The 25,655-nt window shown below is 46.4% G+C and overlaps 1 protein-coding gene across 1 annotated transcript in view; it reads right to left on the bottom strand.

The window, feature by feature from the left end:
- Window positions 1-25,655, bottom strand: part of Col23a1 (collagen type XXIII alpha 1 chain) — a 289,084-nt gene that overhangs the window by 158,145 nt on the left and 105,284 nt on the right. The gene's annotated exons all lie outside the window — the stretch shown is intronic.

Raw genomic sequence — 25,655 nt, 5'->3', positions numbered from 1 at the left:
AGGAGTCTTGACATGGCTTTCAACATGGTGATGTGACCTGGACGTGCAGTCTAGGGTTGAGTACATGGACTCAAGACCACACTTTTCTCATCTGTGAAATGGGACGATAAGGGGATCTCCCAGTTTCCCCGGCAATTCTAGAATTTCTAACAAGAAAAGGGTAGGGGAGGGAGGTGTTCTGGTTTCAGGGTGTTCAGGTGAGGAGAGTCACATCCCATAGCAAGATCCAGTTTCTCCTTAGATTTTGGATATTACCCTAAGGAAGGCAGCCAAGGCCCACCACTCGCTGGCCCTGGCTCTAAGCAATGTATCTACCATGCACTGCTCTAGCCTCTGGGTCTGCTGTATAAGCAATGCCAGTGTTCCAAGCCTTACAGAAAGCACTAAAAGGCCCATGTAATTTCTCAGAGCTGGGGACAGTGTAGCTGGGATACAGATGTACCAGAGCTCACCCAGGCTGAGCAGGCAGGGAAGGGAAACCCAGCATGCACGAAGGAGTGTTTGGGGCTGGGGATGCAGCTCTGTGGGTGCAGGGCTTGTCTGGCATGCACAAAGCCCCAGGGGCTCAATCCCCAGCACTGGACAAAACAGATGCGGTGGTGCACACCTGTGATCCTAGCACTCAGGAAATGGAGGCAGGAGGATCAGAAGTTCAAGGCCAACCTCAGCCTGGACTGTGTGAGACCCTTGTCTCAAAAACAGGGCAGTGGGGTGGGAGTGTGTGCAGTCAGTAGCCAGTAAAGGCCTGATAACAGTCACTGGTGGGGTAGAGGATCTGGGTGGAGCAAAGCAGCCAAGAGTCCTGCGTGCACCCTAGGAGGGAGATCTATGTTCCCAGCCCAGATGTCGGGCTGTGAGGTGCTCCCTTCATGGTGGAGGGTGTGACGGGGAAAAGAAGATGGACTGAGTGGGGAGAGGCTGAGACCCGTGAGACTCAGTGGTCCTTCCTGGGGACTATAGGGCTTGGCACAGTCCTCGTAGAGGTGACAGCTCGGTGGGGGGGGGGGGGTCACTAGGAGGAAGTGTGGAGGGTGAGGGCGGCTGGGGAGAATGCACGGCAGGGGAGATGCCAGACCTCACAGACACACCTTGTCTGCACCTTAATCAGGCATTCACCAGGGCTGGCCCTGAATGAAGGCTCCAGGAGTACGGACAAGCTGCAACTGCTTGTGTGTGTGTGTGTCTCCCACGATGACCTTCACTTATCTTACACCTCTGCCTACGTCACCAAACTAATAACTAACATGTATGGGGCACTGACCGTGCGATGAAACTTGTGCCAGGTTCTGGCAGGCTCCAAATCACCTAATCTTGGTATTAAGACACCCAGGACATCCTATTTTGCAGAAGCAGACATCGATAGCCAGAGAGGTCATGTCTCTGGATTGAAGTTGCAGAACAGTACCGGGTGGGGCCAGTGACAGCCTGATCCGCACTCCACAGCCCAGTTTTGGAGACTTCTCCCCTTATTTTCCGCCTGTCTCTTTCCCAAATGTTACAGGTTATCACACGGCACAGTGGGAACTTGAACTTGGGAAGGTCTGCTCTAGGTCCCTGCCTTTCACCTCAGTGGTCTTTTATCCAAATTCTGTTGGAGGCAGGGGCGGTGGTGGTGCCCAATATGAAGTTGTCTCTTGGTGACTATGTGTATTCTTCAGCTCCAGGACTCCCCACCCGACCTCCGTATCAAACCCCGAAGCTGCCCAAGTCCCATCTTGTAATGTGGTGTGGTGTTGGCATGGCACCCAGGCACATCTCCATTAGATGTGACCCATTTCTAGGAGACTTCCGATTCCTAATGCAACGTAAGCCCTATGCAAACAGCTGTTAACTGTATTAATTAGTTAGCGAATGCTGACAAGAAAACATGGTATCACACCGGGTGGTGGTGGTGTACACCTTTAATCCCGGCGCTTGGGAGGCAGAGGCAGGTGTATCTCTGTGAGTTCGAGGCCAGCCTGGTCTCCAATAGCTAGTTCCAGGACAGGCTCCAAAGTTACAGAGAAACCCTGTCTCGAAAAACCAAAAAGAAAACAGGGCATCACAAGTTCAGTACATGAAAAAATAAAAATACGCCAGCTAGGCTTGAGATACAGCTCAGGGATCGAGTGCTCAAAGCCTTGTTCCAAACTCAAGCTCAGCACCTCTGCCTCCAACAAGAACAAGAAAAATTTGCGGCCAGCTTGTCTCAGTCCTGGAAGAGGACCAGGGGCCACAGGCATGCAGACACAGGCTCCTCTGGAGCACTTGCCCTTGTTCTGAGACTTTCTGCTGTGGTCCCAATCAAAGGATTCAGGGATTAATGGTGAAGGGCAGGAGCACCTAGGGAACTGAGGCTGCCTGGGCACTTGGCCACAGTCTTGTCATTAAAATCAGCACGGAGCACAGTCTGGGCCTCCTCCTCCTTCTCCTCCTCCTCCTCCTCCTCCTACTCAAGTTTCTGCTGTGAGGGTTAAAAGATACTGGAGTTTCACGGGCAGGAATGTACAAATGCTGAACACCTGGAGGAGGGAGAGAAGGGCCGAGCCATCATTCTGTTTATTTAATTTACTATCTGGAATGATTTGAGAAGGAGAACTGTGTGTAGATGAGTTTTCCAGTGTACGTTGGAGGTCCTGGCCGAACGAGCCATGTTCCCTATAGGTACAGCTCCATCGCCTGTATCCGATCTGTGTTTATGTATACATGTGCTATGGAGACCACAGAGGAGGCAACGTACAACTAATAGGCTGGTTCCTTACCCACAAATATCTTTAAATTCTTCTGTATCCATATTTGTAAATATTTGATGTAAGCCAGATGGGTTTATAAGCCACGTGCAGAAAGTCTGGTTTTAGTTTTTAACAACATGGATGATAAAATGCTTGGTAAAGGCGATCTGTGCATCTGAAAGTGGAAAGATGTCTGGCTGTACTTCGGCCACAGCCAGACAATGCAACTTGCTCTTGGGAAGGCTGTTTTGAGGGACGTCTGCATAGAACTCTGGCCTCGAGGTGGCTCTGAGATTGGCTGCACTCACCACCTAGGGAGACTTCACTGCCTCTAGTGTTATGTGTCCCCTGACAATTAGCCCCAAAGTCCTGGGTGACCCTAAAGCACACCAGGAGTCTCTGGGTGTCTCCCAGTAAGCACCCTAGCTTGAGAACTTACAGCAGTGACTCTGCTCAGGCACCTGCAAAACCCAAGAGCATTCGCCTCCTCAGGCCAGGGCCGTACCCCTGATCAGTGTGAGATCTCCCAGAGCCGGTGGGAGAGCTTAGAGGTTTTTCGGATGGCTCAAATGTGCAGCCAGGGCTCGGGAGAACTTTCCTCCACAGTCTTAGAATGGTCCCCAGGAATGCCGAGGTGCTGTTATTGACAGACAGACAGGTCCTAATAATGGGGCCCCCTCCCACAGCAGCATCCCGGGCCAGGCACAGGTCTTTCAGTAATCTCCACTTTGTTTCTTTTGCACTTTCTCAGTGGCGCTGTGGCTCTTGATTCCTCTAGGATGCATCAGCAGCATCTTTAGATTATGTCACCTCTCCAGCCACCCACAGCCACTGCTTTCTCACAGGTCCTACACTCCTCCTCCCGTCTGTCATGGTCTCTGTCTCCCTGTTTCACTCCCCGCTCTGTAGCTGGCGGCATTTTCTAAAGCCATTCCCCTCCCCTATTCCTGTTGCTCAAATCCTTGAGCAGGAATGGGGACATGTGACTCCAATAAGCCACTGGTAGGACAGCACCTGGTACGACTGCTCTCCAAGTAGCCAGGGGATACTTTCAGAGTTAAGTGTATTTATCATATACTGCAGCAACTGCATCCCCAGGACCTCCGATGCGCACAGATGCCCACACGAGGAGGCTCGTGTGCTAAGGCTCACACAAAAGCATTATTCGTAACAGTCCTGACCGGGCACCAACCCAAGTGTCTGTGTAAACTGTGGCGCTGCTCATCAGTGGAACTGTCACTCAGTGCCATGTCACAGGCAAACCTCAGAAATGTGAAGCTGACCGAGAAGAGCCAGATACGAAAGACAGGGCTGGGTGTCTATGTATATGAAGTTTCTAGAAGAGACAAATCTATGGAAAGCAGAGCTGTCTGGACTTGGAAGGATTGAGAACTGGCAGGAAATGAGCCTGAGGGAACTTTTGGGGTTTAATTGAGGGATTTTCTAAAGCAGGATTGTGGTCACTGTGCTTTATATATATTTACTAAAAATCATATAAAAGTCTATTTCCAGTGGGTGAACGATATGGTATATGAATTATAAGCATTTTTTTTAAACTGAGCTCAGTGACTGATACACAAGCGCAAAGACCCAAGCTTAGATCCTCAGCACCCACCGTCAGAGCTGTGCTCAGTGGGGAGTGCCTGCAACCCCAGGGATGGTCTCCAGGACTCACTGGCCAGCCAGCCTGAGTCAATGAAATCCAGGCGCAGTGAGAGACCCTGTTTCACAGAATAAGGTGTAGTGCAACTGAAGAAGACATTGAGGTCAACCTGAGTTCCAATCTCTGGAACCCATGGTGGAAAAAGAGCAGACTCTCCAAAGCAGTCTTCTGACTTCTCCACGTGTACCAAGACACATGCATGCCCCAGCCCCTCCTAATACAGTTTTTAAAATATAAGAAAGTAACTTAAAAAGAAAGAGTGGTTCTGCATGCAATAACCCCTCTCTGCAGCCAGATTGTAATTCCTTTTGGGTCTTCTATTTTTTCCTCTTAGCACAGATAGTTGGTTTGAACAAAATCGTTTGTTGGCTGCTCCTCCAGTCAGACCAGCAGCAGACTCCAGCAGGGAGTACAACTAAACACACAAATGCATTTTTAGAGTTCAGACACACGTCCTAAATCAATAGTCCAATAGTAACTGTAATCTATAGACCCAGACGCACTGGTGACAGATTATAGGGGCCACCGCAAGACGAGGATGTGGGAGCCCTTGCTTGAAAACCATTAAGAGCTTTAAGATGGTGACGACCAAGCATCAGGATACATGAGGTCTCTCTGGGCAGCAGGGGACACAGGACACATGATCACAAAGCTATCTTGACTCCAAACTACAAAGAGAGAGACCTAGAGACGTGGCCATGGAGGAGGCAGAGGTTAGAATTTAAAAGTGCTATCACATCAGAGGAGCCCCTTTATCCCTTATGCTTAGAACAAAAGGGGTTTGCAGTGCGGTTCAGAATACTGGGGAGAGAGCCCAGTGGGTAAAGCATGAACCCTGACTCTAGATGCACAGCACACACGGGAAGGCACATGGGAAGGCAGAGCCAGATCCTAGGCACCTGCTGGCCAGCCAGGGTAGCTGATCTTGAAGCTAAGTTGACTGAGAAACTCTGTCTCAAAAAATAAGCAATTGAGGAAGATGCCTGAAATTGGTGTCTGAATTCCATAAGAACATGTGTATAACACACACACACATACATACTTGCATGCATGCACACAGAGTTCTACATATGAGACTACCTTAAAAAAAAAGAAGTAAGTAGGCAACAAATTGGGACTGACAGGGTTAGCACTCAGCTTGGCACGCCGAACTTTCATTCTTGTTTTGTGCCATCGCACAGATTGTGAGTCTATCACCCCAACCTGATGCTGGTGGAGTATCTCTAGCAGTGTTCCCAAGTTACCTAAACACAGGATCGGGACTTCACAAAATAACAGTGTCCTCAGGGCTTGGGCGGGAATGAGCTGGACTCCATCAACTTAAGCTTCCATTCCTGGTCCATGACCTGCATTGGTTTGCCCAGGGTCGTTGCCTTTCTACCTCTAGCCTCCGGCCCTGAGAGACATCTGTATTTTAGTCACGACAGAAGCCAGGCCAGTCCTGGTGGGCTCCTCCACCTCTCATTTAATCCCTCCACAGGAGAAAAGAGTCTACACCCTGTCCCTTCTTTTGTCTCATGAACAGTGGGATGTGAGCTTGTGTCAGGAAAGGGGAGGGGAGGGAGAGGTGGCTGAAGCCTAGACTGCACCATAAGGTTCTGTTTGCTGGGGTGTACGCGCCACGCGCATGTGTTTGGGTTATAGGATGTTCAGTTCTCTCCTTCTGCCACGTGGGTCCTGGGGATCAAAAGTAGGTCATTGGGTTTGGCATGGGTCTTTACCTTCTGAGACATCTTGTTGATCCAGGAGGGATTTATTTTATTTATTTATTTTTTAAGACTTAAGATGTCAGTATTCTAAAGACGGGGAGCTTCTTTGGAGTGTCTGCTCTCTCTAAACATGTCAATCCCCGGAGCAAAGCCTTCCTGAGTCTAGCAAGGCCTCACAGAGAGCTGAGGTTGGCACCCACCACCCGGGTACATCACCAGCCTGCTTCTTGCTGGCTTGGGGAGCTTAGGGAGCTCCCAAGGAATGTTCCAGATTGTTTTAAAGGAGCCAATTCGTTCTTTAAATAACTGGCAAGCAGTCTATAAAAGAAACGGAGCAGCAAGCAGTTCTGCCCATTGTCCCATGGGACACAGCCAGGGGTCCCAGTCTGTCCTCTTTCCCACTTCACCCCTGCTGGGGACCAGCCTGGTTACTCTCCTGCCCAGTGGAACCGGTCTGAGAATCTTGGGAGGGCAAGTGAGCCACCATACAGGGACCTCCTGTAGGCCCCTGTGCCAGGATGCCAGTGTGGCCTTTTATTTGCTGGAGTTGAAGGGCCCTGAACGATTTGAGCAGCGCGTGCCTCTGTGTGGTCCCCGTATGGTCCTGCTCGCTCTGCAGGCTTGTGTGGCCCCAAGTCTTCAATTGGCTGGGGCTGGCACACATGCGTCCTCGCCCCGACCCACCTACAGCGTGGCCCTGAAGCCCATTAGCACCACAGAAGCAGCGCCCATGTGCAAACACTTACCATGTGCTGTGTTGGTGCGAGACTACAAACGGCGCCACAGACCAGGCGAGCTGAAACGTGTTACCCGCGTCCTCGTCCAAACCAGATCCAATCGCCTCTGTCTTGGAAAGTGGTTCAAGATTGCCACACACACACACACACACACACACACACACACACACACACACACACACACACATGCCCTGCGGCCTCCATCCACCTCTCTTCAGATTCTGGCCAGAGGCTTAAAATTTAGACGCAATAAAGTAATTCCTCTTTTTCCTTTCCCGCCCCTCATGCTGCTCAGGGCAGAATCCCAGGAACTAGTGGAGGTCACACAAACCTGAGTTTGTTCCGTGGGAGGGGCTGGAGGGGCAGAACCCACAGATTGGTCCCTGACCTCCACATGAACAATGTAAGAGGTTGTAAGGACCAACAACTGAATTGTTTTCTTGTTGTTGAGATCTTCATATATTATGGATATAAGCCCTTTGATAGACAAACAGTACTGCAGAATATTTGATCACAGTGTGTGAAGATGTGTCACCGTTTTATTCTGATTGGTTTAGTGAAGAGCTGAACAGGCAATAGCTAGGCAGGAAAGGCTAGGCGAAACTTCTGGAGAGAGAAAGGAACTCTGGGAGGAAGCTGAGAGTCAGTGAGACACTGGGGAAGTTGGAGGTACAGTATGGAGCAGAGGTAACGAGACACGTGGCAGAACGTAGATTAATATAAATGGGTTGATTTAAGTTTTAAGAGCAAGTTGGGAACAAGCCTAAGCTAAGGCCAAGTTTTCATAATTAATAAGAAACCTGTGTCATTATTTGGGAGCTGACAACCCAAAGAAAAATCTGATTGCAATGTGGTTTGCAAATGTTTTTCTCTGTGTACAGTTTGTCTCTTCCCTCCATTTAGAACAAGTTCTAGGTTAGGTTCACAATGTTTTCATGGGTTATATCTAAGAAACCTACCTAACCAAACCTCACCAAAATCATGAGGAACTCCCCCTAAGCCAGTGGTTCTCCAACTTCCTAAAGCTGTGACCCTTTAATACAGCCCCTCATGTATTAGACCCCAACCATAGAATTACTTCATTGCTACTTCATAGCTGTAATTTTGCTACTGTTATGACTTGTGATATAAATACCCATGTTCTCTGATGGTCTTAGGCGACCCCTGAGAAAGGGTTGTTCAGTTCCCAAAGGGGTTTCAATCCACAGGTTAGAAACAACTGTCCTAAAAGCTGATGTTTTTATGTGTGTATGTGTGTGTGTGTGCGTGTGTGTGCATGCATGTGTGTGAAACCTCTGCATGCGTGTTGAAGCCAGAAGAGGGTGCCTGTCCTCTCCTCATCACTCTGTCTGTTCATCTGAGGCAGGGTCTCTCTGAGGCAAACCCAGGGCTCTGTTTCTGGGGTCATGTGATAGCTCATCTTGGTTGTCAACTTGACTACACCTGCAATCAATGAAAACCCAAGAAGCAGGGCACATCTGTCTTGACTGGATTATCTGAAGAGCCACCCCAAATCTGGGCCACACCTTCTGGTGGCAGCCCTCATAAAAGGACACAGAAGAAGGATGCTTTTTTTTTTTTTTTTTTTTTGGTTTTTCGAGACAGGGTTTCTCTGTGGCTTTGGAGCCTGTCCTGGAACTAGCTCTTGTAGACCAGGCTGGTCTTGAACTCACAGAAATCCGCCTGCCTCTGCCTCCCGAGTGCTGGGATTAAGATGCTTTTGTTTTAAGCCAGTCCATCTTTACTTGCTGGCTGTGCCCGAGGTATTCCTTAGCTGGAATGGGGACCAGCTTCTTCAGGATTCCAACACAGACTGAGACCAGCCTCTCTCTAGGACTTCCCTGGGACCCCAGCCCCAGACTGGGACATCTAAGATACCTAGAGTCCTGGACTGAACAACTACTAGATCTCCAGTTCGCTTCAATTGCTGAAAATGCTCATTGAGTGGCTGGTGCTAACTCCGGCTGATTTTGAACACATCATCAATTTTGATTTTCACAACAGCACCAGGAAGTAGGATCACACCATTTTACAGTGAGGAAATCCTGGAATAGGGAAGACGAGAGGCCCCAGAACACATCTGGTTTCTGCTGCCCAGAAGCTCTCAGCCTTCACCATCACCAAGCTCACAGACAGCACACAGTGGGCATCTGATCACCACCTGCTAAAGCACAGGATGGCACTACCCCTGAGCTCAAACCACCGGCAAGGAGCTGCTCACTTCCAGCTGACCCCAGTCGAATGGAAGCCTTCATCAATCTTGGGAAGCTGAGTACCAAAGCTGGCTTCCTACAATCCCATCTCTAGGCAAAAACTTAGAGGAAATAAATTCTCTGTTATTTCAGTTCAAGGATAAAGACACGGATCAGAGGTCTTGTCAACGACATCTGCTCTGTGGCCCAGGCTTGATTCTCAAGGGAAATTGTGTGTGTGTGTGTGTGCGTGCGTGTACATACACTGCTTACATTAATTCAATCTAAGTGTGACAGATCTTAACCCCCCAAATTTCCAATATATATGTTTTAAAAACATAGACACTAGTGTAGGCTATCTTATTCAGTATTCTTAAAATGTGCACAGACCTAGGCACACAAAGTTAAGATAGTAAAAATAAAAAAATGGAAAATAACCTACAATTTCAAAGATGAATTCAGGGAAAAGAGTGCTCACATAGCATAAAACTATGATGTGAACAAATACTTTTATTCAGCTACAGAAGGAATAAAGAAAGCCAGTAAGAAGGCTCACTGGGTAAATGGGTTTGCCAAGCAAGCCCAAAGATTTGAGTTGGAGCCCCAGGACCCACAAAAAGGTAGAAGGAGAAAATCAACCCCAAAAGCTGTCCTCTGACCACCACATATCTGCACCATGGCCGTTACTGCTCTCTTCTCCTGTCTCTCTCTCTCTCTCTCTCTCTCTCTCTCTCTCTCTCTCTCTCTCTCTCTCACACACACACACACACACACACACACACTAACAAATAAGAACACAGAAGGAGGAAAAAAAGAAAGAATTAACAGCTATGCATCTACATAAAACTGCTAATCCAATTCAGGCCAATATCAGTAAGATTATAGCCGATTTTAAAGTTCTTTTGAAATTTTGAAATTTCATTATACATGTGCTTCATTTTCCAAATAAGAGCGATTTTTCTTTTAAAAAAAGCATGAATTTTCTTCTTTTCAAAACAAGAAAAATCATGAAATTGGCGTTCATTTTTATTTATTTATTCTGCTGTAGGTTCTTGTGACGATAGTCAGGTGTTCTACCACCGAGCTTCATTCCCAGACCTAAACCGGCATCTTAAAACACAGACGACAGCACCAGCCGTTGACAAGAAACATGTGAACCAAACTCCCAAAGAAAGAGCTGACAACATTGAGCAAGTGACATGCATAGAAATGTACATTACACACTAATTACGGAGGTGAAGTCACAAGTCAACCGCTGTACAGATTCCTATTGTTTATAAACTGTCCATTTGTTACAGTTTGGATGTGAACTGGGCCCCATGGGTACACGTGTTTGAACACTTGGTCTCCAGTTAGGGCAGTCTTTGGTAGGTTCTGGAATCATGAGGTAAGCAGGACCTAAACAGATGAAGTAGGTTGCCATAGGGCGGGGCTTATGTGCTATAGGGCAGAGGTTGTGAGTGACAGCTTCGGTTCAGTTCCGGCTTCACCCTTTTATTTCCAGGCTGGTAGCTCTCTTTCCTTATTAATATTAAAGAGTTTTATTTTATTTTAAAATTATATGCATATCTCTGTGTGTGTGCGTGTGTGCATGTGAGTGGTGGTGCCCACGAAAGCCAGAAGGTATCCAGTCCCTTGGAGCTAGAGTGACAGTCAGTTGTGAGCTGCCGGAGGAACTGTGGTCCTCTGCAAGAGCAGGAAGTGCCCCTAACTGCTAAGCCTCTCTCCTGGCCTGGTTGCCAGCTCTCTGTGGCCAGCACAGAGTCTGAGGTGCCACAGTCTAAATATCTCCAGTTATCCCCCTCTCTCCACTAGGGCAGACTGCACCCTCTCAACCGGTGAGACAAATTAATATGTCCCCCTTAAGTTGCTTCTTGCCAGGTATTTACTTGGTCACAGCAAAGACAAAGCCACACACCAGTCTAAGGTATTTTTGTGACAGTGGCCTGGGTGGACTGACGCAGTGAAGAGACAGTCGGCTCTGCAGAAGCCGCCCCAGCCGGCCAGCCCTGTCTTCCCACATGACCGACCATTGGGATTGGTTTTGGGGAGAGGGAGACCCAGCTTAGCCTGGATCCTCCTGTTTCCTGGTAGCTGCTGCCGGCCTTTCTGGCCAGCACTCTAATGTGTGGCCTCAGAACCAGGCTGTTTTCTGTGCTCAGATGCAGAAAGTACCGTTTTCTCTTTCTGGGAATGAAGGCATTAACAATGATGTTCATTAAAGTCAACTCAGACAGGATAATTAAAGGCAGAACCGGCTCGGCTTAAACACAGCTTTCCAGCTCCAAACACGCCACCCAGCACCCTTCCTCCCCACCTTTTTTCTTGCTGTTTTTCCTAATTAGAGAAGTGGCCTGAGAGACAGAGGGACTTTTGTTGTCTGATCTTCATCAGTGTCTAAGGAGATTACGCACACAACACCCTCTTCTACATTCCGGGGTTCAGGAGTCCTGGAAGATGGCTGCACTGAGCATCATTAGGGGATGTGATGGAAGCTTTGCTGGTTGGGCCCAAACGATGCATCCTTTCCCCCACCTCGGTGCAGCAGTCTCCAGCTAACGGCTATGGGCTCATGTTGGGCAACTGGTAGGGATGATCAAGTCTCCTTTCTGCCAGTGATGTCTGTCACCCCCTCAGAAATACCAGGCACCTGACTCAAGATTGTACTAGCAACCACGACATCCACTTACCAGGAAAAGAAAGCCCCTGTGTTAGTTACTCTTCTCATGTCTCCTGCGAGCCAAACAACCACCATCTTGGGAGTTCAGCTGTGTCCACTTGCAAAAGATCATCCCAGCTGGGATTGTTGACTGTTTCTCCAGCCACTCCAAACAATCTGTCATATGCAATTTTGCTTGAATTACACATGACCTTGGGCTGGGGCAAGAGTATATAGGCTGGGAAAGACGAGGGCAGGGGCTCTTTCTATAGCTATGGGAAAGCTCTCATTGCTGTTGAGTAGACTTTTGGGGGTCAGGAGCACACACACCCCGGTAAGTAACCCCTCACCTATGCTCTGTACGGAAGTCAAATAACTCATTAGGGAGCTGTGGTGGAATCATGTGTCGGTTTGCCGCGGGACCTTAGGGAGAAGCGTAGACGTTGTTTCCCTCTCTCCCTAGGAAAAAGTTTTAGCAGCAGTAGTCTGGTAGAGTCTCCTGACAGAAAACAACTTCAGAGAGAAGGGTTTCTTTTGACTTTAGCTTCTAAAGGGATGGAGTCCATCATTGTAGGGAAGGAATGGTGGCAAGAGCAGATCACACTACATCCACAGACAGGAAAGAAATGGAGAGGGAAGGGGAGGGAGAGAGACAGATATGAGAGAGAGAGAGAGAGAGAGAGAGAGAGAGAGAGAGAGAGAGAGAGAGGGAGAGAGAGAGAGAGAGGAAGGCCAGGCTATAACACTTTAAAGTACACCTTCCTCCAGCAAGGTTCCACCTCCTTAACCTCCCCAAGCAGCACCACTCTCTCTGGTGACCAAGGGTTTAACACACTAGCCCACGGGAACATTTCTCATTCAAACTACACACCTCCCAAAACCAGAGCCAGCACATAAAAGGTGACCTGGATAGCACAGTTACACAAGGTCACACACCCTTCTGGCCCTCCAGTGAAATAAGACACATGCCGCGCCCAAAGTCCTTCCTGCCCCAGCAACCTCCTGTACACCATACAATGGGGTCACAGGCTGGCCCATTTGGGGCCATCTGGCGATATGTGGAAAGTGTCATTTTTATACACAGCCATGAGTCACTTAACCACTGGACACAGTCTGTGAACTGTGCCCTCTGGTGACTTCATTGCAGAGACCTCACAGAGTGTCTCCCAGAGAGGGAGACAGTGAGGGCCAATCACTGGGCACCAGCACTGATGCTACCTAGGGGTGTGGTAAGTACCACACGCATGAGCCCATTCCGTGCTATCATCACGTCATCCCAGCTGTGCTGTATCCGTAGCTACCATATGGCTAAGCCATTGACGGTTCTCTTTTTCTCTGTACTGCCAGGCATCAGTGTACCACTGGCCACAGGACTTTTTCCAGCTCTGGTGTTACCACTGGGGCTACTACCACCATATATGTGGTTGGTCCTTGGCAAGAATGGCATTATTGGTTTATACAACTACTGTGAATAGGTCAAACTAGCAACTGTCCCCAGAGTTCATTTTTCCCTTCTTTTGTAACAAGAAAATCCTGAAGAGTTTGTATTTCCCATATTTCCTTGCAGTTAGGTATGGGCACATGAATGTTTTCTAGCCACTGGGCATCCACAGAAATGATACATACACTTTCCCGGGCACACTCTTAAAGGGAAAGTGAGCTTCCCTACCTGCCTTTCCTTTCTTGCTTTCTGAGGGTTGAGTGAAGACATGACTGGAACAGATGGAGCAGGGGACACCGCAGGCTGCCACATGTTGAGGTCCATGGCACTACACAGCGATAGGAACCTGGGTCTCCCAAACCCCTTGGCTGTTAGATCAATGCCTGTTCACCAACCCAAGAGGACAATGCATTGCTATGTAGTTTAACTTTCTGTTCCAACATCCAAACCTGTCAGGACAACTTCAGGGTTTCGAGAGACACGGTTGTAATCGTGACTATTGTTGATGTACGGGGAGTGGGAGAAGCCCTGGGTTGACATGAGTACATCCGTATCAAGGACCCCAATACTTCAGACTCAAGGGAACTGGCAAATCCTTCCCTGGGTCAGGCTCAGGGAATTGGCAAAGCCTTCCTCTGGTCTGTGTGCACAGAAAGCAAGAACCACAGCTTTCTCCTCTTGGATGTTTACAGCCTAAAACTGTTCCCCTCGAGACCTCCCCCTGAGACTAGCTAGCTCCTTCTCCCTGCGTTGTGCACATTTCCGTGCTAAGGTTCTGGGTTGTCGGTGCTGCACCATCAGAGCAAGAATAACCTACCCGAATCCAGCTGTTCTGTGTGTGTGTCTCTTGTTTCTTCATTCCCATACCATCCATGTCATAACCTACCCGAGTCCAGCTGTTCTGTGTGTGTGTCTGTTGTTTCTTCATTCCGGTACCACCCATGTCAGGTTTCCAGAACTAAGCTGACAGAGCTGCAATTCTCAACCTGTGGGTCACACACAACCCCTTTGGGGGTTGAATGACCTTTTCACAGAGGTCACATATCAGATATCCTGCATGCCAGATATTTACATTAAAGTTCATAACAGTAGCAAAATTAGTTATGAAGTAGCAATGAAAAGAATGTTATGGTTGGGGGTCACCACAACGTGAGGAACTGTATAAAGGGTCACAGCATGCGGAAGGCTGAGAATCACGGTTCTATAAACCATCCACAACAGCTGTAGAATGAAGTCCTCCCAGGAAAACAGCAGCATCTCCATCCGACGAGCTGCGCCTGCCTGAGGACTCCGCCACAATTGGACCTGTGGACTACTGATATTTACTCATAAGAGTAGGGCCTGAGGTTCCAGGAATGTCTCCCAACCATTTCAATGCAAATCTGCCCTGATTGCACATGGCTTTGGGGGTGCTAGAGTATACAGACTGGGGGAGGTTAACTGAGAGGGACTCCATCAATGCAGCCATCATCCGTGCTGGTTGAAGATTCCCCAACTATGCTCATGCCAGTAACCCTGTGCCCATGCTCCATAAGTAGGCCCGATAAGGTCATTGGTTCCTGATTGGGCTTTGGTTTGTGATTGGGACCCAATTTGGGAGGGTGGATGGCACCTGCACTTGCTCATTCCATTAACTAGTTATCATTTGTCCTATTTTACAGATGGGGAAACTGAGGCTGGAAGAGAAGGGTGACATTGACTTGGTGACAGTCAGGGCCCGAGCCTACAGCTGTTAGCCCGTGCTAGGTTCCTACTTTGAGGTCAACACTTTCTCTTTCTAAACTACTTCAGAGGACCTGCTGTTTGTGTATTGATTCTGAGCAAAAAAGTGTCAGGGAGCAAATGCCTCTATTTTATTAAAACTAAATCCTGTTAAAATTCAATTTTCAACTTTTATTAAACCAATTTTGCTTTCACAGCAAGCTTTTCTATTAAAAAAAGAAGGAAAGGGAAAAAAATTAAATCTGTTGACCAAATATTTACATTTTAAGAGCCTGCATTTTAAAATATTCCCTTCAAAGGAGAAACATTTAATTATTTAATTTCAATTCTCTCTCTCTCTTTTCCCCTTTCCTTGAACCAACCATCTACCTGCCTCTTCTCTTCAAATATTGGAATTACAGGAGTACAACACTACACCAGGCTAGTTATCTGTATGTTTTTGGTGCCAGGGCTTGAACCTAGGTCATGCTGGGCAAGCATTCTTCTAGTGAGCTACATCTCTGGCATGCCCCTTATCCCAATTTTCTTTTAACTTAGTAAAATTCTCACCTATATTCTTTATCATCTGAATTCTACTATACAAAACTCAAATCCTATTATGTAATTGCTTGCTTAGAAATCCTCATGGGCTGAAGAGATGACTCACTGGCTAAGAGTACTGTCTGCTCTCATAGAGGGCCTGGTTTCAGTTCCCAGCACCCACATAATAGCTCACAACTGTCTGTAACTCTGGTTCCAGGGGGATCTGACACCCTTGTCTGGCCTCTGGACATACCCACATGCAGATACATGCACAAATAAGAAACTAAATCCATAAAAGAAGAAATCCACAGAGAATCAGAAGCAAGGGAAGGATCCAGTACTGTCACAAAATAATAAATCAACATAATGAGAAGGAATGAAATCCCACTGTTCACAACAACATGGCTGGAGCTGGAGTTCATTATGTTAAGTGAAATAAACCAGACCCAGAAAGGCAAGCACTGCATGATCTCACGCATGTGGAGAGCGTAAGACAGTTGATCGCACAGAAGTAAACAGTGGGACACTGCTTGCCAGGGCCTTGGAGGGCTGAGGGAGGGACAGGGTGGGAGCAGGTCAGCCAGTGGGTACTGTGTTATGACTAGGCAGAATAAGCGGGTTCTGGTGCACAGTGGAGCGACTGTAGACAGCGATAGCATACATATACTCCCCCAGCAAGCCGACATGAGGGGCTGGGGAGATGGGTCCTTGGCTAAGAGGGCTTTCTGTGCAAGCGTGAGGACCAAGTTCGAATCCTAAGCCCCTACATAAAAGGGCATAACTGCACATGTCTGTAACCCCAGCACTGTGGGCAGTGGAGACAGGAGCATGCTAGGGCTTGCTGGCTGCCAGTCTAGTTCTAAGGTCAGTGAGGGACTCTGTCTCAGGAAAGTAAGGTAGAAAGTGACAGAGCAGACACCTGGTGTGTGCATTGGCCTCTACATGTGCACACATAGGTGCACACGTGTTCACATAAGTGCATGCAAAACACACATACACACACTATTTAAAAAGTCAAAAGAAAAGATGATGTTTTCACTAGAGGGAAATGATGGCCTCCCAGGGAGCTGACACACTTTGGCTGGCTGGAGCACAACATAAGAGCACCAGCATCATGGGATGGCCTAATTGAAGCTTTCATGTGTTGGTTAGAAATGGTACGACAAATTAAGACGGACGCTGCTAGCGTTCTTACATAAGAAGAACAGCCAGTTACAAGTTTCCATGCAAGGCACGATCCTGTTTTGTTTTCTTCCAGTCACTCAAAACATAGCACGCCCAGGAATCAGTCGAGTGAGGAAAATGGCGTGTTAATATCTACATGAAGAGAAAGTTCTAGGTGTCTAAGCGATACGAGAGACACTAGAATGAACATGGAGGCCCAGTATGTCTTTGTATGAGAAAACAGATCCACAAAGAGGTTAATCCTACATTAAATCAATGTTAACACAGAGCGTACAGCATGTAGCAGCAGGCTGGCCCAAACCTGGCATATGCACTGATTTCTCATGTATATATACCCATATCAGATAATTATAAAAAAATTTCTAAAAGAAGGGGCTAGAGAGAGGGCTCAGTGGCAAAGAGTATTTGTTGATCTTACAGAGAACCTGAGTTCAGATGTGGCACCCACACTGGGTGATTCACAGCAACCTGTAACTCCAGCTCCAGGGATGGGACACCTTCTTCTGATCCTGGGCACCTCCATGCACGTGTGTGCTAATACATAGAGATGTACACACACACACACACACACACACACACACACACACACACACACAATACAGCAAGCCTTTAACACAAAACATCCTAAAGATAGAGCTATGGGGACGGCTCAGAAGACCAGAGTTTGGATTCTTAGAACTCATATACATGCCAAGGGGGAATGGTCACTTGCCTATAATTCAAGACTCAGAAAGCAGAGGCAGGAGATTCCCCCAGAGCAATCTGGCTATGGAGACAGACCACAGCAACAAGCTCTGGGTTTCACTGAGAGACCATGCCACAGTGGTGGAGGATGGTTTCTGACAGGGATCTTGTGCATATGTGTACATGTGTACGTGTGCGCACACACATGCATGCATGCATTGACATGCATTCACATCACACACACTTTAAAAAATTAAATCTGAAAGAAGTAATCAGCAAGGATGGACCCCACCACCAGATACAAAACTATATTTATTATAGAGTCTGGGCAATCAGAACAGTCACATTCCATGTGAATTGACTAATTGGATAAAATGTCCCAAAGTCGATAGAGCTCTGCATCCCAGCATAGGAGATGGCTGATAATTCAGTTTATTAGAGTATCCAGCAGCCACCAGGCCAGCTCTGCAGGCCACCTGAGATGATGATGCAAGATTCACCCATGACATATTCCAGGAGGGTCAAGGAAGGAACAGTAAAGATGAGACCATACAACAGTAAGACAAGCTAGGACGGACAGCAGAAAAGCCTGACAACATGGATCAATGCCAATGAAAGCAATGCACACCCCAAAAACTATTACAAGCAAACTGGAAAAAATCTAATGACATGTAAGGGAGAAATGGATCTAGCTCAAGACAGATCTTACTTCCCTAAGACACAGAGGGAGAAAAATTAAAAAATAAAACACCAGCGATCATTGCTCAATTATGGTTCCTGTGGGCACCACAAAAAACGCAAACAAAAAAAAACAACCAACAAAACAACAAAACACCCCCAAACCAACAACCCTCAAGACCCCCCAAAACCCATAAATAAAACAAACAAAAACACCCCAAAAACTTGGGGACACACACGTGTTTCATTGTTTCACAAATCTCTTTGTGAGATTTTAAACGCTCTCAAAGCAGGTCATAGTTCACCACCTGGAGATATGTGGAGGCCAGAGTGTGGGGAACCAGAAGCGTGAAACTGCACAACCTCCATAATAGTCCGTCAACAACCAGGGGCCGAATGACCAGTCACTTCCACTGCTGATCACGTGGATGTTTTTACATGCTCAGGGAGCGGTGCACACAATATAAGACTTTCTTTTTGAAGAGATTTGGTGTGTGTGTGTGTATTCACAGGGGTGCGTCTGGAACTTTTCATTTACTATGTCTGGACAGAGGTGGATATACAGGTCACCCCAAATCCCTTCTTGAGTCTCACTAGCCAAGCACAGTGCCATCCTTCATTTCCATTCCGCTTTAGCCCAGTGGGTTTAGATTGCTGGTGTATTTTCCATTTCCATGGCTATAACAAAATAGTTGAGGCTAGGAGATTAAAAAAAATGTTCATTTAGTTCATAGTTCTAGAGGCACGAAAGCAGGATACTGCAGCTTAGTTCTGCTGAGGGTCCCATGGGGAGTGGTTGCATGAGGTCTCATGGGGAGACAGGTGCACATACAACTCCATCTTAAGGAAGCTAACCATGGTCCCAAGAGAGATGCATTAATCCCTTCTAAGGGTGACATAACCAGCGACTCAGCTACCTCTGTGTTAGTCAGCTTTCTGCGGCTGTAACGAAATGCTTAGGAGAGATCAACTGATGTAGGCAAGGATTTCTCTGGTCCACAGATTCAGAGGCTTCCGTCCATAGCTGGCCCTATGGTTGACTTTGCTTTTGGAACCACTGTGACATAGAGCTTCCTAGTGTTAGGAGTGTGGAGTGGAGGAGGCTGCTCACCTTATAGTGGCCTGGAAGCAAAGAGAGAGCTCACTCTTCTAAGAAAGCCTTGGCCTCCACACCCATTAGGCTACTAATCCACTATGGGCTCACTCATTGTGAGGTCAGAGCCCCCAGGATCCAGTCACCTCCTGAAGGACTCGCCTCTGGACACTGCAGCACCGAGGACGGTGTTTGCACCTTACGACCTCTCAGAGACACTCAAGATTCCAACTCTAGTAGCTTCCCACTTAACATTGCTCCCACAAGGACCAAGGACCAAGACTCACAGGAGTCCTCTTAGGGGTGCCCTCAAGCTGCAGGCCAGACTCGCACCTGGATGACTGGAGCACTTCCTACCTTGGCCGTGAGATGCGGAACCACGGAAGCCACCTCTCTGCTCGGCACAGAAAGAAACCCGGGCTCCTTTGAAAGCTGTCTCCCCCATGCATCACCCAGATGCTTTAACTTGACAAAATAATGCCCCTGTTTGTTTAGAAGAATAAACAGGCAAGGACAGCTAAAGGCCTTTTTAAAAAGGAAAAATAACAAGAAAGAGACTTGAATTAGGAAGAATTCCATAATGGCACGGTTCAGACGCTTTGGCCACAGTACAGATTTTGAAGAGCCGTCCCAGGACCAAACAGTTTCGCACACACCATGGGAGCAAAACAGATTGTTTAGCAAATGGAGCTGGGATGATTGGGTATTTGGAAGACCTTCAAGTCAGAGCCTCTCCCTGGCCTTTATACCATAATAAATTATAGAATTAACAAAAGGTTACGGGACTGGGATAGCTCAGTGGTTAAGTACTTCCCTAGCAGGCCAAAGCCCTGGGTTTCATCACACACACACACACACACACACACACACACACACACACACGTTTATTCACCAGTGCTCATGCATATACACAGTTAAGTATAAAAATAAATGAAGCCTTTTATATTTTCCCTAGGCTTTTATAGCTTCAGAAAATGTGTATTGCTTTTGCAATTTTGTAAGGAAATAAACAATAAAAGTGGAAAAATAATAAAAGTAGAAAAATAAATAAAGCCTTATACCAAGCAGGAGCACACACAGGAAAGCAGCTAACAGCTATCAGATGGAGCTGGGGTTTCTGAGCACACACAACGGCAATGAGAAAAACAGATCAACAAATGGAATTAGTTTAAACATTCCAATATATGTCATAAAAATTGCAAGGCAAATAAAAAATGAAAAAATATTCCAGCAAATGTAACAAAGAGCGGCTGTTCTTTGGATATTAACACCATCTCGTAGATTAAGCTGGACACCTAGAGTCCCAGCTACTTGGGAGGCTGAGGCACGAGGATGACTTGAGCTCATGACTTTGAAATGAGCCTGGACAACATAGCAAGACAGCTATTGTAAATCAGTGAGAAAATACTAAGGGTTAACAAGAGGGTTCAGGGGGTGAAAGCCTCTGCCACCAAGACTGACGACCTGAGTTCAAACCCTGGAGCATACAGAGTGGAAGGGGAGAACTGATTCTTAAAAGTTGTTCTCTGACCTCCACACTGGTGACACCCCTCACATACACAAAATAGACAAATAAAATGCAATCTAAAAACAAAACAAGACACTAAGTGTCCTGACTTTACATTTCAAAGAGAATTCAAAATAGAAGCGCCTCTGTCCCAGACCATGGCTGACAGTCCTGAACTGGAGCGATTACGGAAAGTATCCGGAAAGTATCTGTCCGTGTTTGTCTGCAGCACTGAGCTGCCCCGCTACTAATGATAAGGAAAAAAAAAACAAAACATTGATTGGAGTGTACAGCTGCAGGCCTCTTCATGAATTTAGAATGTTCTGGGAAGGCACTGGGCACACGGCCCAGGCTGCTGTCTCATTTGTCTCTTAACAATCTAGCCACAAAACTGATCAGCAATAAACATGCAAGGCAGTACTCTCCCAAACAGCAAAAAGATTCCAACACAACCTTTATGATGTCCAAAAGTGGAGGTCATTTATTAATTTATTTTTTTAAAAAAATATTTATTTATTTATTTATTTATTATGTATACAATATTCTGTCTGTGTGTATGCCTGCAGGCCAGAAGAGGGCACCAGACCCCATTACAGATGGTTGTGAGCCACCATGTGGTTGCTGAGAATTGAACTCAGGACCTTTGGAAGAGTAGGCAATGCTCTTCACCTCTGAGCCATCTCTCCAGCCCTGGAGGTCATTTATATCTAATATGGGATATCATGTCCCTATTACAAAGGTGTTCCTAATGCCATACCCTCATCTCTTACTCCACCCCCCCTCTCTCCCACACATCAAACAAACAACAAAAGCTCAAAAAGACAAGGGAAAAGCCACAATCCTTGGAACCCTGTTCAGTAACTAGACTCTGGGAGGGAGTGTGACATATTTGCCCTAGCACTGTGGCGGGCATGTTGTGGGCCAGTGTGAGTGAATTCAGTTGGTATTGTCAGAGGCAGGATTTTCAGCAAGGTCATTGATCCTGTAGCCTTAGAGTCACACTGAGAACTGTGGCAGGCAATTGGAGGTACACTTTAGTTTGAAAAGGAACAGCAAACATTTTCCAGTTCTGTACATGGACAGATCTGTCGGTTTCTGTTGTAGAACACTATTTTAAGGTGTGTTACTTTTGTTTATGTTCTAAAACATTTGTTTAATGATGTAAATGTGTTTGAGTAAATAAAATTCACCTGTGGTCGGGAGGCTGCGTCAGCAACTAGAGGAGCCAGGTGCAGAAGGGTTTATAAAGAAGGGTGAGAAAACACACAAGGACTTCTTGGGAGATGTGAAGAGGTGAGCTAGGTGAGCTGCTTGCTATTCAGCCTCTCTGGGAAGCAGGATTCTACTTCAACCTTTGAAGCTTGAATTATTTAACAGAGATTTAGATACGTTCTCTTAGTAGTTTTGAAAGAGTTGGTGCTGAGGAACAGAATTCCTTCAGGCTGTGGCTCTTGCAGCTGCTGCTGGTAGTGGCAGAGTTGCAGTTGCTGACTAGGATAGCCATAAAGGGCAGATAACTAAAACAGAGGACGACAATTGGCACCCAATGTGGGGTGCCAAAATATTATGTAATGTTTTGTTCTTTTTTGGGGGGGGGTCCCAAATTACACACAGAGGCTTATTCTTAGTTATGAATGCCTGGTCTTAGTGTGACTTGTTTCTTGCCAGTTTTTCTTATCTTAAATTATCCCAACTACATTTTGCCTCTGGACTTTTATCTTTCTCTATTTCTGTATACCTTACTTCTTTCTCCATGACTTGCTGTGTAGCTGGGTGACTGGTCCCTGATGTCCTCCTCTCCTTCTTTGGCTCTTCTTTCTCCTTTTATTTGTACTCTCTGCCTGCCAGCCTTGCCTATCCTTGCTCCTGTCTCACTATTGGCTATTCGCTTCTTTATTAGGACCATCAGGTGTTTTAGACACAATAACAGTTTCACCAAGTTAAACAAGTACAGCGTAAACAAAAGTCACACACCTGAAAATGATATTCCCTAACAAGTATCAAGGGGGGTACTTATAATATGCTGATCGTGGTCTCTTACATATTTCCCCTCTAACAATATATAAGATGAACTTGCACATATTCCCCACAGTTAATATGTTAGATATGAACCCCCAGACTCTTATGTCAGTGGTGTTCAGAGGTAAGGCCTTGGGGAGGTGTTTTTGCATGCTGTCATGATAAAATACTCTAACAAAAAGCAACTTAAAGGATAGATGGAGTTATTTCAGATTACAATTCCAGGTCAAGGTCTACCATGGTTGAGAAGCCAAGGCAAGAACTTAAAATGCTAGTCTCATTGCACCCACCATCAAGGACAGAGAGAAATGCATGCATGCATGCTCTCTTGCTTGGTTGCTGTGCTCTGCTCTACTCAATTTCTCCATTCTCACATCTAGGGAATGGTGTCACCCACAGGGGGCATCACTTAATGAAGATAATCCTTCCACAGAAATGTCCTCAGTCTAGCATGGTATAGACAATCCCTCACTGACATGCGTACAGTCTAACATGGTGTAGACAATCCCTCACTGACATGTGTACAGTCTAGCATGGTATAGACAATCCCTCACTGACATGTGTACAGTCTAGCAAGGTATAGACAATCCCTCACTGACATGCGTACAGTCTAACATGGTATAGACAATCCCTCACTGACATGCCCACAGTCTAACATGGTGTAGACAATCCCTCACTGACATGCCCACAGTCTAACATGGTGTAGACAATCCCTCACTGACATGCCCACAGTCTAACATGGTGCAGACAATCCCTCACTGACATGCCCAGTCTAACGTGGTGTAGACAATCCCTCACTGACATGCCCAGTCTAACACGGTGTAGACAATCCCTCACTGACATGCCCACAGTCTAACACGGTGTAGACAATCCCTCACTGACATGCCCACAGTCTAACACGGTGTAGACAATCCCTCACTGACATGCCCACAGTCTAACACGGTGTAGACAATCCCTCACTGACATGCCCACAGTCTAACACGGTGTAGACAATCCCTCACTGACATGCCCACAGTCTAACACGGTGTAGACAATCCCTCACTGACATGCCCACAGTCTAACACGGTGTAGACAATCCCTCACTGACATGCCCACAGTCTAACACGGTGTAGACAATCCCTCACTGACATGCCCACAGTCTAACACGGTGTAGACAATCCCTCACTGACATGCCCACAGTCTAACACGGTGTAGACAATCCCTCACTGACATGCCCACAGTCTAACACGGTGTAGACAATCCCTCACTGACATGCCCACAGTCTAACACGGTGTAGACAATCCCTCACTGACATGCCCACAGTCTAACATGGTGTAGACAATCCCTCACTGATAATCTCTTCATAGGTGACTTCAGGTTGGGCCAAACTGACAGTTACAGCTAACCAGCATAAGAGACTATTAGAGCTAGCTGAGATCATGAGGGAGGGGCTCTCTGATGGCTTTAGTGGCTTTCTAAGAGGTTGAAGAGTGACCCATGTCGCATGCTTATTTTGCTCTTATATGTGATGTTCCCCACGTATTAAGATGCAGCAAAATTATTTTTTTTAAACCAGCTTCAGGCATAGATTGGCATCACATCCCTGGACTTCTCAGCCTCCAGAACAGAATGATAAATCTCTATTCTTTGTAAACTACCTAGTCTTTGGCAATGTGATGTAGCTACAAAAAATAGACTAAGACGAATTAGACAAACTTGTCTCAGAGAAACGATCAAACAGTCCTCTCTAAAGGACTCACAAGTCACCACAAAGCTCCCACTGGCTTAAGGTAAGACCTAGGCATCGCTCAGAATAACTGCAGTGAGTTGAAATATACCAGACACGTTTAATTCCTTGAGGTCACAATGGTACTAAAGACAGTACTTGTGGTTGCCTTTGGGGCAAACCTGAGAACAAATGCCTGAGAATAAACCCATTATTTTGAAAACTGATAAAAGAGGAAGAACTAAATGAATTCCTCCCACTGAGCAAACAGTTGTGGATGGTAGCTCTCCTCTGTGCCACCCCTGCTCTTAAGAAAAAGCAGACATCACAGACTCATCATTTGTGAATCTCAAAGTCACACATGAGGCCACCATGATCAGTGTCGCTGCCACAGAAAGAAACACATTTATTCTATGGCTTCTGGTGGAGGATGCCCCACCCCTCAACAGTATTCTTACCCCCTCTTCCTCAAACCAATCCTGAATGCCACCAGGCATTTACATCTACCCACCAATTACAGGACCGACAGGGCCAGAGGAGTGTATTAAATAACTCCACAGGAATGCAGCCATCAAGATCCAGATGGTGGGAAACATGAGGGCAAATGACCAGGTTTCTTCAATAAATAAATTACAGGGTAGGCTGAGAGCATGGCTTGTGGGTAATGCACTTAAAGCAGTGGGTTCAATCCCTATCACAGCATAAACCACAAGGGGTAGCTCCCACCTGCTATCTCAGCACGCAAGAGGCAAAAGGCACTTCAAGATCATCTTTGAGCCGGGCGGTGGTGGCGCACGCCTTTAATCCCAGCACTTGGGAGGCAGAGGCAGGCGGATCTCTGTGAGTTCGAGACCAGCCTGGTCTACAAGAGCTAGTTCCAGGACAGGCTCCAAAACTACAGAGAAACCCTGTCTCGAAAAAACCAAAAAAAAAAAAAAAAAAAAAGATCATCTTTGGCTACATGGCGAATTTGCAGTCAGCCTGGGCTACATAAGACCTTATCTGAAAAGATAACAACAATAACAGTAATAATAATAATAATAATAATAATAATAAATTAGATAAACTTGTACATCAAATACAGAGCTAATGACTATTAAGTATTCAACTTTTTAGATTTAATACATGTATTTTAGTGACTGAAAAAATATACCATTTACTTTTAATTACTTACACTGAATTCCCCCCAAAGCAATATATCTGAAAATTATTTCCAAAAACCAAAGCAAAACAAAACAAAAACCAAAACCAGGCAGTAAACATGTAGCCAACAAGATAATTTTATTTTTATATAATTTAAGCTTCTTAAAGATGTAAAACATGATTGTTTATAATTTGTTAGTAGCCAACACTAAGTGGTTGTGTGTGAGTGAGTTTCCTGTTATTTGTTCTACATTTTAATTTTTTAAACAATGTTTAGATATTTTT

Source organism: Chionomys nivalis, chromosome 7 (genome assembly GCF_950005125.1).
Source record: "Chionomys nivalis chromosome 7, mChiNiv1.1, whole genome shotgun sequence".
Taxonomy (NCBI): Eukaryota; Metazoa; Chordata; class Mammalia; order Rodentia; family Cricetidae; genus Chionomys; species Chionomys nivalis.
This window is presented reverse-complemented; position numbering and strand designations above follow the sequence as displayed.